Source organism: Vipera ursinii (genome assembly GCF_947247035.1).
Source record: "Vipera ursinii genome assembly, chromosome: 2".
NCBI classification, from domain to species: Eukaryota; Metazoa; Chordata; class Lepidosauria; order Squamata; family Viperidae; genus Vipera; species Vipera ursinii.
In genome coordinates, this window is record NC_139513.1 from 185797120 (window position 1) to 185809070 (window position 11951).

Sequence of the window (11951 nt, forward strand, 5' to 3'; positions counted from 1 at the left end):
CACTTAAGGGACAATTAGAATGGCCCTGGTGTTCATCTTCAACCAAGTAGGGGGAAAATACCTTGCAGGCTTCTTTATAAGGATTACCAAGATTATGCATGTATGGCATTCCAGAGCATATAAATGCTAAGTATATGATGCTTTTGAACAGTGGTTGGGGAAGAGGCTATAGGAAATTCAATTCATAAGGAAGTTGGAGGGCAAACCTGCCTATTTCTTCCAGCACCAATTCATTTTAATTTGAAGTTTTAACAGATCTTTGTTGTCATCAAATGCCTACTAAAAAAAGTTCCACATGCATATATCTCTTTCATTTGCAGAATGGATGAGGCAATTATTTAATAGAACTTAAACTGCTTATACATAAAACACATACACACCAGCATTTTTCCATTGGCTAAACCTCTCAGATGTGAAATTATGTAATGCTATAAAATTCAGTCTATCAGAAGAAAAAAAAACCAGAAACATACCAGACTCCACAGATGTCTCTACAGCTATGCTGTACTGTAAATATACCTATAGGATGGTTTGCCTATTCTATTTAACTCCACTCCTTTAAAAATAGTTTGTTGTGCAGCTATTAAGCACATGAGATAAAATGTACCCTGATATGGAAATAAAATGATCAGGGAAGCCTCACTGGAGGCTTCAAAACTTACTGCCACAAAGATGAGGGGGTCAACCTATTTTCCAGCAGATGGCAGGACAAGAAGCAATGGATGGAAACTAATCAAGGAGAGAAGCAACCTAGAACTAAGGAGAAATCTCATAACAGTTAGAACAATTAACCAGTGGAACAGTTTGCCTACAGAAGTTGGGGCTGCTCCATCCCTGGAAACTTTTAAGAACAGACTGGACAGCTGTTTTTCTGAAATGATACAGGGTTTCCTGCTTGACCAGAGGTTTGGACTAGAAGACCTCCAAAGTCCCTTCCAACTCTGTTATTCTGTGGTTATTATTACTTGGACCCTTGAGAGGCATAAAAGCAGATTCCCTAAGTTAAATATATGAGGTTCAGAGACATATTCCTGATGCTCAAGTAATTCTGAATGAACAGGGCACTTTGGCAGCAATTCTGCTTTCTCCTTCTCCAGAAGACTTGAGTATATACCAGCTTGCACTGAAACTTTTCAAAGCCAAGACCCTGCCACAGTTTCCATATGGAGCTCAGCTAAATCTAAGTATCAACTATGATAAAGTAGAGAGTCCAAAATTGCCTTATTCTGAGAACTGAAATTTGTTCCTAATGTTGTTCTACATCAGGAGGAAGGGAGGGTGGGAGGAAGGAAGGAAAACAATGGTATGTTAAAAGCTGATTTTCAACCTCAAGGTTTGATATATTTTATTCTAATAGAAAAGAATATATATAGTTCAACCTGACAGTGAGAACAATTAATCAGTGGAAAGGCTTGCTTCCAGAAATTGTGGGTGCTCCATCATTGGAGGTTTTTAAGAAAAGATTGGATAATAAGATTTGATATAAAGACTCTTGCTTTAGGCAGGGGCTTCGAGTAGAAGACCTCCATGGTCCCTTTCAGCCCTATGATTCTAAGAAATTCTTGGTGATTTCTTGATACTCTCTGGGTTTGATTGCTTGCAGATATTTCATTACCCAACTAGATAACATCGTGAGTGAGTGGTTGCTGCCTGTTTACATATAGTAGCTTACCTTGCCAGTTTTGGTAGGGACCTCCTTGGTGGTTCCTTGATTATTCTTATTCTGACAAATATTTTTATTTCTGCAATCAGCAAATATAAGATAAATTACAATAACTTGTTTTTCAGCTGAAAGGCTGATAGCTATAGGACATGAACAAGCCATATTAGTTCTCAAAGGATCTCAATATATAGGACAAACAAAAGAGCATAATCCTTGACTTTAAGGCAGCATTGTATTTTGTCTTAGATTTTGTAAGATTTTCATATTATTATTATTTGATATCTTGCCATCAGCTCAGTTGGAAATGGATTTATTTATTATGTGCCATCAAGTTTTTTTTTTTTTTACTGCTAGCAACTACATGGATAGATTTTCAATTATCTTAACATAGTCTTTCAGGTCTTCCAAAAGGGCATAGATTGTCAATGTAACTGAATTCATCTACTTGGCTGCTGGTCATCCTCTTCTTTTTTCTTCCACTTCTCCCAGCATTAGAGCTTTCTCCAGACAGTTGAGTCTTTGCATAATGTCCAAATAGGATAATTTGAACTGGCCATTTGTACCTTGGGTGAGAACTCTGGGTTGATTTGTTTGATGATTCATGAGTTTGTTTACTTGCCTGCCCAGGTTATTCTCTGGCCTCTTCTTTAACATCAAAGTACAAAAATATCAATACTCTTCCTATTCTGCTTGTTCAAAGTCTGAATTTCACTCATAGTGCCACATAGAATAATATGATCTTCATGATGCTGATCTTTGTACGCATGGACACACCACAGTATTGGAATACTTTTTCTAAGGCTTTCTTGGCTTCTCTGCCAAGTATTAGTCTGTTGGATATTTCTTAACTGCTTATTTCTTTACTGTTGGTGGTTGATCTTAAAAGTCAGGAGCTATCTACCACATCAGTATCTTCTTTGTCAATTCTAAGACTGAATGTGCTACCTGTTACCATTAGTTCTGTTTTTTTTTATATTTAATTTTAGTCCCAGTTTTTCACTGTGCCCTTGCTTTTCATTATAAGAGTTTGCAGATCCTTTGCATTTTTGGCTATCAGGGTAGTGTCCTCAGAATATTGTGGATTATTCACATTTCTTTCTCCAATTGTGAAGCAACACTTATCTTCCAATCCAGCTTCCCTTAATATAAAAGGGAGAGTATGCAGCCCAGTCACACTTGTTTACCAACCAGAAGCAAGTCTTTCTCACCATGTTCTAGCTGTTCTGTGGCTTCATGACTTCTGGATATATTTTTCATGAGGACAATTGAGTTGTTCCACAACATGATGTTATCAACACAATCAAAGGTCTTTCTATAATTTGTAAAGCACACAAAGACTTTTTTAGGTATTCTTTGGCTTTCTCAATTATTTAATATATATCAGCAATAATGTCTCATGGTCCTCAGTTTTTCTAAAGCCAGCTTGAATATCTGGCATCTCTTTTTTCATATAATACTCTAGGTAGGAAGATCCCAAGCATTATTGTGCTAGCATGTCAAATGAAGAATATTTTACAATAGTCTGCGCACTCTGTTAACTTTATTTTTTTGATATTGCAGTGTAATTGACCTCTTCCAATCTGTTGGCTACTGTGTCATTTTCCAGATTTGCTGGCATACAGTAGCTTGGGTAGAGACTTTACTGATCCTTCTTCTATTACATGTCATATTTCAGTTGTAATTCTTGTAGCCTTCCAATTTGGTAATGAACAAAGTGCTAATCTAATTTCATCTTGTAGAATTAGAGGTTCTTGTAAGTAGGAAATATTTTATAAGATTTTTTGGAAGTTGGCATCTCTACTGTACAGTGTTTCAATATATTCCTTCCAACTTAGTACCATCTCCCTTCAATGAGATATTTATAATTTGCTCATTTCTCAAATGAATGAAAGAATTTTATGTACAACTACTATTGGTGGATAAAGACCCTAAAATAATTTTTTGCTATTGGGAAGTTTATAACTGCAGTCTGTAGAACATATGCTTTGCTAATAGCAATCTGCAACTAAGTGCAATCACAGGCTTTTTTATCCCATGTGTTCTGAGTTTGTAACTTCTACTACTACTATTATTACAGAAGCTTCATCTAATACAATAGTAAGGTTTCAGAAAGGAAAAAACTGACAATTCTAACAAAACAAAAGAAGGGGCATTCAAAGAAAAGGAATATGAAGAATGCTTTTCAAGGTTCTTGACCCCAAACCATTAATTTCTGCAGATGGGTAGCCTGCTTGCTGCAGTGTGATTCTTGGATGCTCTTGGAGTTTGTTTTTAATATGCAGAGGTAAAATGTGAAATTTCTTGTGCTAGGATCAGTGGCACAGGGCCTCAAAATACTTTTGGGAGAAGTCAATGTAATAAGTTACCTTTTTTGTTTTCCACTCTACATCTTCCTCAGAAATTGATGGATGTTTACTATTAGTGATTTTGGTAGTGGCAGAAGAGAAACTGGAGAATTTTGAAAAGACTTGGAGAAGGTATTTAACCTGGATAAAGGAATTTGACTTTTATCCAGACAATGACTGGATACTCAAATCATGTTAAACCATGCTTTACTAAATAAAACACATCTGGTTGAGTTTACACAAAACATTAATTGAAAACCCAAACCCACATACTTAACATACAGTATCTATCAGTCTCCACAGTTTATGTGATATTTATTCCATCCCATTCCCTTTAAATCTGGCCAAGACAGCTTGACTGAGATACCTTACTATGGTATGTCCCAAAGTACCCTGGATGGGAGGGAAATTTAGATGATAGTCAGCCCAAGATCATTGAGAGAACAAGGGAACATTCATTGAACACAGGAAGTTCTAATTTTCAAGGAGCAATATTTGATTTTTGCTGATGTCAACAGTAATCTGCTACTTCCAGATTTCAGTCTGTGTTGTCCATTTCCTAGCTCGGTTCTTTTCCCTACTGTTCAAACATACAATCCAGACAGGGCACTAGCTTAGAAAAGGCTGAATTAGGGCTACTACTTAGTTCCAAGTAATCCATTCCTGGCTTCTGGTATTATCCAGAGATATTTTTTTCTGCAATTTTCCACAGATTTCTATAGACAAGTGAGGAGAGGGAGGAAATCCTCTCTTCAGATTTCTTACTATAGCTTTTTTCTCCCTTTAGCAACTGCTTCTGCCATCTGGCTACAAAATTCTGTAACTACAGCTGTTGACATTTTGTGAGTATGCTTTATTAATTAAATTTATTAGAACACAGAAAATAGAATAATAGAGTTGGAAGGAAATTTGGAGGTCTTCTAGTCCAACCCCTTGCTCGAGCAGGAGACCTATACCATTTCAGAGAAATGGTTGTCCAGTCTCTCTTTGAAAGCTTCCAATGAAGGCAAGCTATTCCATTGGTTGATTGCTTTCACCTTTAGGAAATTTCTCCTTAGTTCTAGGTTGCTTCTCTCCTTAATTAATTTCAATCCACTGTTTCCTTGTCTTGCCTTCTGTTACTTGGAAAACAGTTTGACACTACTCCCCCCTTGTCTTTTGTAGGAGTCCTGAAATATTGGAACTGTCAGAATCCATTTATATCACATTTCATAATTGTATAGGTAGAACAACGTGCTATTTCTGGGGATTCTGCCATCTCTCCGAGGGGGGGGGGGAGAGGATGGTTACTAAAGCGATTTTCAAACAACAGGGGATGTTTTAACTGGGGGAAGGAGGGGGACAGACAGGTCTGGATTGTATCTTCATTTACAACTGAAAAGGAAAGCAATAACCATAAAACCAAGGAGAGTTCCCTTTCCCATGGAAGGACCTGACACCTAGCAACTGATGAGAGCCTGACCAAATGGATGAGGGGAGGGGCTGAAATGGGAATGCTTTATATAGGATTGAAATGTAACTTTTGTCAGATTCCGTCTTGTATCCCCACAATCGATTCCATCCTAGTAAACATTTTCCTTTTGGACTAAACTTGCATCCAAGAGTTCTTATTTCCTAAGATGTGGATTGAGGTGGGTCCTGACAGGAACACTGCTATCATGTCTCCCTAGTCCTTCTTTTCATTAGACTAAAGATAAAGGTAAAGGTTCCCCCACACATGCATGGTAGTCGTTTCCGACTCTAGGGGCCGGTGCTTATCTCCGTTTCAAAGCTGAAGAGCCAACGCTTGTCCGAGGACGTCTCTGTGGTCATGTGGCTGGCATGACTCGCCAAAGGCGCACAGAACGCTGTTACCTTCCCACCGTAGTGGTCCCTATTTTTCTACTTGCATTTTTACGTGCTTTAGAACTGCTAGGTTGGCAGAAGCTGGGACGAGTAACAGGCACTCACTCTGTTACACGGCACTTGGGATTCGACCCGCCAAACTGCCGACCATCTGATCGACAAGGTCAGTGTCCTAACCCACGGAGCCACCGCGTCCCTTTCATTAGACTAGACATAGCCAATCCTGTAACCACTTTGTATGTTTTAGCCCCCAGCCCCCTAGTCATTCTTGTTGTTCTTCTCTGTCCTCTTTCCAGAGTCTCAACATCTTTTTTTAGGTTGTGGTTACCAGAACTGGATGCAGTATTCCAAGTGTGGTCTTACTAAGGCTTTACAAAGCAGTATAAGAACTTTATGTGATCTTGATTCTATCCCTCTGTTAATGCAGCCTAGGATTGCATTGGCTTTTTTGGCTGCTGCCACATACTACCTGGCCACCTGACTCTACTGCAATACAGGTTGGTGTACAATATTAATCAATTTATATAAATCATTACAAGAAGTATTGCCATTTTCCTCCCTCCCACCACTTATCTATATAAATCTCTGGAAAATTAAGGAAAATCTCTCTGGAAAGGACCAGAAGCCAATGAATTACTTGGAAGTAAGAAGTGGCCCTAGTTCAGCCTTCCCTAAAATGGTGCCCTGTCTGTACTGTATGTTTGAACAATAGACTTTAGCTTTATTATGTAAATCTTGCAATTGTATTAGGTTTGGGGGAATTTTGTGTGTGCTTTTCAGTCAGTTTTTGACTCCTGGTGACTACCAGGAAGTCTCTGAAGTTTTCTTGGTAAGATTTTGGAAGTGTTTTTCCCTTGCCTGCTTCCCAGGGCTGAAGAGCCGTGGTGGTGCAGTGGTTAGAATGCAGGATTGGAGGCTAACTCTGCCCACAGCATTTGATCTTGAACAGCTCAAAGTTGGCTCAGTCTTTCATCCTTCCAAGGTTGGTAAAATAAGGACCCAGATTGTTGGGGGCAATATGCTGACTCTGCAAACTGCATAGAGAGCACTATAAAGGACTATGAAGCAGTATATATATATGGTCAAGTGCTATTGCTATTGAAGGCCCAAGGATACTCAGTTGGGCAGGATGTCAGAACCCATTCCTATTTCATTTCTATCTATCCCCTCTGACCCAAAATCAAATCTCACCTTTCCCTGGGTTCTGCCATACTCCCAAGGGGGAGGGGGATGTGCCCACGGGGTTATTGCCTTTGCTTCCTCTATCCACTACAATGTAACATCTTGCCCTGCATTATATCTCTCTCTGAACTTATCTCCCTAAACTGTCAGCTAGAACAAGGGAGAAAATAAGGAATGTAACCTCAGTGCCTGGTTTATTTCTATGCTCTGAGGAAGGTGTGAAGAAGCCACCGACCATCGCTGCGTGAACTGGAGATGGACCAATGTTATCTCCCCTTTTCCCATGATGGACCTAACACCTGGGGATTGGCTGTCCCATACCGGCCGGGTGGACTATTTTATTTAATCCCATTTATATCCCGCCCTTCTCCGAAGACTCAGGGTGGCTTACAATCTAAGCACAAATCAAATGTGCTTAGCAATAGACTATGGGGTGGGGTCTTGCTTGGGGATACTTTAATCTATCGCTCTGAGCGGGAAATCTCAGCTCCTGTCTCTTATGCCTGCTACCAACTACTCTTAATAAAAGTTCCTGTTGGAAGAAATTGTCTCCAAGAGTTCTGCTTTCTTAAGATGTGGGATTGAAGTGGGTCCTAACACCTATCTTATCTGGGATTACTCTCTAATAATACTATCTAATATATATATTTAATCTGTGATTCACACTCTCCTAGTTTCTTGCCTGATGCCTTCACTACTACATCAGACTGACTCTCCCACTTTGAAGTAAATTATTACAATCTGTGAAGTATTTATAATTTGTAGACTGTAAAATTTTAGATTACTTGTAATTTATTAAGATATCACTATATTTTATTATAGAAACATGATATGTTGTCATTTTATCTCACCTACTTTTATCTCATATACTTTCATGCTGTAAGTCCCCAACTGGCAGAAAGAACTAGCAGCATGCCTACAAACCAATTTAAAATCATACACATAAATTGATATGATACAATCCTATTTGAGAGAATGCTTTTCAATTCTACAACATAGAATGGGGCTGTTATTATTCCATGTCACTTTTTCTTTAATATTTTCCACAGTGTATGTTTTGAGTTCCTTTTAGCAAACAAGCCTCTTAAAACTAATTTTCTATCAGTCTTCCCCCCTAGCATTATTTTCCCCACTTGTATTTTTAATTGTACTTAAACCATAAATCAAGCAAGGCAGATCAATGAACCATGACAGTTCTGAAAACACCTCAGCAAACTACATGAAGTAATCTACATAGCACCCCACTCAAAAAAGCCATGAGTGCTATTTCAACATGTTTAAGAAACATTTTAAACAGATCCAAATGTTGTGCTAAGAGATGCAGTCCCCAATATCCAAAATTGTACACTCAAATTAGAGAGGAAAATAGTTGCTAATTACAGCAACCTCTTGCCTTCTGGAAATGACTCTGGATTTTTAGAAAACATCAATATTCAGCGATGTATAGAAAATGTATAAAGGATTTGCAGAATTTTGATAATCTATTACGTATGTTTTCCCCTTCATGGATTACTGCCTTGTCGTGGTGAAGGGGCTTGCGTAATTCAATGAAGCTATGAGCTATGCCGTGCAGGGCCACCCAAGATGGAAAGGTCATAGCAGAGTTCTGACAAAACGTGATCCACTGGAGAAGGAAATGGCAACCCACTCCAGTATCTTTGCCATGAAAACCCTATGGACAGTACCAAAAGGCAATACGATATGACGCTGGAAGATGAGCCCCTCAGGTCGGAAGGCGTCCAATATGCTACTGGGGAAGAGCAGAGGGCTAGTACTAGTAGCGCCAGAAAGAATGAAGCGACTGGGCCAAAGCCGAAAGGACGCTCAGCTGTGGATGTGTCTGGTGGTGAAAGGAAAGTCCGATGCTGTAAAGATTTTTTCTCCATAGGAACCTGGAATGTAAGATCCATGAATCAAGGAAAGCTGGACGTGGTCAAACAAGTGACGACAAGACTGAACATTGACATCTTGAGAATCAGCAAACTAAAATGGACAGGAATGGGTGAATTTAATTCAGATGACCATCAGGTATACTACTGCGGGCAAGAATCCCTCAGAAGAAATGGAGTAGCCTTCATAGTCAATAAAAGAATAGGAAAAGCAATACTGGGATACAATCCTCAAAATGACAGAATGATCTCAGTTCGAATGCAAGGCAAAGCATTCACTATCACAGTAGTCCAAGTCCATGCCCCAACCACCAATGCTGAAGAGGATGAAATTGACCGTTTCTATGAAGCCCTACAGCACCTTATAGAACTAACACCAAAAAATGATGTTCTTATCATCATGGGGGATTGGAATGCTAAAGTAGGAAGCCAAAAGATAACCGGAATAACAGGCAAGTTTGGCCTTGGGGTATAAAATGAAGCAGGGCACAGGCAGATAGAATTTTGTCAAGAGAATACGATGGTCATAGCAAACACTTTTCCAAAAACCCAAGAGACGGCTTTACACATGGACATCACCAGACGGTCAACACAGAAATCAGATTGACTATATGCTCTGCAGCCAAAGATGGAGAAGCTCTATACAGTCAGTAAAAACAAGACCAGGAGCTGACTGTGGCTCAGACCATGAGCTTCTCATTGCAAAGTTTAGGCTTAAACTGAAGAAAGTAGAGAAAAGCACTAGGCCAGTCAGGTATGAATTAAATCATATCCCTGTTGAATATACAGTAGAGGTGACAAATAGATTTAAGGAATTAGATCTGACAGACAGAGTGCCTGAAGAACTATGGACAGAGGTTTGCAACATTGTACAACAGGTAGCAACCAAAACCATCCAAAAGAAAAAGAAATGCAAGAAAGCAAAATGGCTGTCTGAGGATGCTTTGCAAATAGCTTGAGGAAAGGAGGGAAGTGAAAGGCAAGGGAGAAAAAGAAAGGTACGCCCAATTTAATGCAGAATTCCAGAGAATAGCTAGAAGAGATAAGAATGCCTTCTTAAATGAACAGTGCAAAGAAATAGAAGAAAACAATAGAATAGGGAGGACCAGAGATCTTTTCAAGAAAATTGGAGAGATGAAGGGAACGTTCAATGCAAAAATGGGCATGATAAAGGACCAAAATGGCAGGGACCTAACAGAGGCAGAAGAGATTAAGAAGAGGTGGCAAAATTACACAGAAGAACTATACAAGAATGAGCTTAATGTCCCTGATAATCACAATGTGAAGTGAAGTGGGCCTTAGAAAAGCTGAGCAACAACAAAGCTAGTGGAGGTGACAGTATTCCAGCTGAGCTATTCAAAATCTTAAAAGACGATGCAGTAAAAGTGCTACACTCAATTTGCCAGCAAATTTGGAAAACTCAACAGTGGCCACAGGATTGGAAAAGATCAGTTTACATTCCAATTCCAAAGAAAGGCAGTGCCAAACTGTCACACCATTGCACTCATTTCTCATGCTACTAAAGTTATGCTTAAAATCCTACAAGCTAGACTCCAGCAGTATGTGGATCAAGAACTACCAGAAGTACAGGCAGGATTTCGAAGAGGCAGAGGAACTAGAGATCAAATTGCCAACATACGCTGGATCATGGAGAAAGCTAGAGAGTTCCAGAAAAACATCTAATTCTGCTTCATTGACTATGCTAAAGCCTTTGATTGTATGGATCATAACAAACTGTGGCAAGTTCTTAAAGAGATGGGCGTACCAGACCATCTTATTTGTCTCTTGAGAAACCTATATGTGGGCCAAGAAGCAACAGTGAGAACTGGTCACGTAACCACTGATTGGTTCAAAATTGGGAAAGGAGTCCGGCAAGGCTGTATACTGTCGCCTTGCCTATTTAACTTATATGCAGAGCACATCATGAGAAAGGCAGGGCTAGATGAATCAAAAGTTGGAATTAAGATTGCTGGAAGAAATATCAACAACCTAAGATATGCAGATGATACCACTCTAATGGCAGAAAGTGAAGAGGAACTAACGAGCTTCTTGTTGCGGGTGAAGAAGGAGTGCAAAACTTGGGTTGAAACTTAACATTAAAAAAACCCAAGATCATGGCATCCAGCCCCCTCAATTCCTGGCAAATAGATGGGGAAGAAATGGAAGTAGTGACAGATTTTATTTTCCTGGGTTCCAAGATCACTGCAGATGGGGACTGTAGCCAAGAAATTAAAAGACGCTTGCTCCTCGGGAGGAAAGCCATGGAAAAACTAGATAGCACACTAAAAAGCAGAGACATCACCCTGTCAATAAAAGTGCGTATAGTCAAGGCTATGGTCTTCCCAGTTGCAATGTATGGCAGTGAAAGCTGGACCATAAAAAAGGTTGAGCGCCAAAGAATTGAGGCCTTTGAACTCTGGTGCTGGAGAAGACTCCTGCGAGTCCCTTGGACTGCAAGGTGATCAAACCGGTCAGTCCTAGAGATCAACCCTGACTGCTCTTTAGAAGGCCAGATCATAAAGCTAAAACTCAAATACTTTGGCCACCTAATGAGAAGGACTCACTGGAGAAGAGCCTAATGCTGGGAAAGATTGAGGGCAAGAGAAGAAGGGGACGACAGAGAATGAGGTGGCTGGATGGAGTCACTGAAGCAGTAGGTGTGAGCTTAAATGGACTCCAGAAGATGGTAGAGGACAGGAAGGCCTGGAGGAATGTTGTCCATAGGGTCGCGATGGGTCGGACACGACTTCGCAGCTAACAACAACAACAATTACGTATGTCTTGGAAAAATACATAGAAAAGGAGTTGGAACCAGTTCATAGAAATTTATCTGTTGAAAATGAAGCAGACTGTATTAAGCCTTAATTTTACAGTAGCTGTAACTGAAATGTAAAGAAATGAAAGCCACTCCAATATTCTTGTGCTGGTTTCTAAACAAAAAAAGTATTGGGGCTTGGAAGCCATACTGCCTTGCCTTTTAGCAGAATCCAAACAGAAACTGTAGTGAAACTGAGCTCCATTTCTGAT